At 46.9% G+C, this 1,372-nt stretch overlaps 1 pseudogene; it reads left to right on the forward strand.

Moving 5' to 3' along the window:
- Positions 1–438: 438 nt before the first annotated feature.
- Positions 439–1,372, forward strand: LOC115651557 (annotated as a pseudogene).

A 1,372-nucleotide genomic window follows, 5' to 3' on the forward strand; every position in this document is an offset into this window, starting at 1 on the left:
GAGTCTTGCCCACATGCTCAGGGTTTAACTGATCGCCATATTTGGGGTCGGGAAGGAATTTTCCTCCAGGACAGATTGGCAGAGGCCCTGGAGGTTTTTCACCTTCCTCTGCAGCATGAAGCATGGGTCAGTTGCTGGAGGATTCTCTGCAGCTTGAGGTCTTCAAACTGCAATTTGGGGACTTCAGTAACTCAGACATAGGTTAGGAGTTTGTTATAAAAGTGGATGGGTGAGATTCTGTGGCCTGCATTGTGCAGGAGGTCAGATTAGATTATCATAATGGTCCCTTCTGACCTTAAAGTCTATGAGTCTATATTCACTACCTACATTCAAGACCAATGGTGTCATTCAGATTTAATTCATGACATGAAATGTCCTTCTTCCATGCTGCTCACTCTTATTATCCCGGCAGGTATGGTTTCATGCACCCCTGTATAAATGGCTGAGGGCAATCATAGCACGGTGATCCAGTTCATCCTCCTGGGGCTGACAGATCGTCAGGAGCTACAGATACCCCTCTTCATGGTGTTCCTGGTAATCTATGTTCTTACGCTGGTGGGAAATCTTGGGATGATTGTGTTGATCAGAGTTGATCCCCGACTCCATACCCCTATGTACTTCTTCCTCGGTAACCTGTCTGTTGTTGACCTCTTCTACTCCTCAGTCTTCACTCCAAGGATGCTGGTGAATTTCTTAGTGAGGAGTAAAAGCAAGAAAGTGTATTGCCCAACACTTCTCTTTTGTCATGTTTGTGACCACAGAAGGGTTCCTGCTGGCAGTGATGGCATACGACCACTATGTAGCATCTGTAACCCTCTGCTCTACACTGCTGTTATGTCTAAAAGTGTCTATATTCATCTAGTGGCCATCTCATATGTAGGGGGGCTCGTGAACTCACTGACCGACACATGTGGCTTGCTGAGGTTGTCATTCTGTGGGCCCAACGTCATCAATCATTACTTTTGTGACGCTAATCCATTGCTGAAGCTCGCCTACTCTGATCACCACATCAGTGAGATTTTGCTTATAACATTTTCTGGGGTTATTGCCATGTCCACCCTCCTGATTGTCATAATCTCCTATCTGTACATCCTCTTTTCTATCCTGAGGCTCGCTCCACTCCGCCAATGGCAGGCGTAAAGCCTTCTCCACCAGTGCATCTCATCTGACAGCTGTCACCATCCTCTGTGGACCAGTGACCTTGAGCCACATGCAACCCAGTTCCGGCTACTCACTGGAACAGGAGAAAATCTCTGCTCTGTTTTATACCCTGGTGACCCCCATGTTGAACCGCCTGATCTACAGCCTGAGGAACAAAGAGGTTAAGGATGGTCTTAAGAGGGTGATATACTGGAAGAACATTCTCAGCTAA

The sequence above is a fragment of the Gopherus evgoodei genome, chromosome 4 (genome assembly GCF_007399415.2).
Source record: "Gopherus evgoodei ecotype Sinaloan lineage chromosome 4, rGopEvg1_v1.p, whole genome shotgun sequence".
NCBI lineage: Eukaryota > Metazoa > Chordata > Testudines > Testudinidae > Gopherus > Gopherus evgoodei.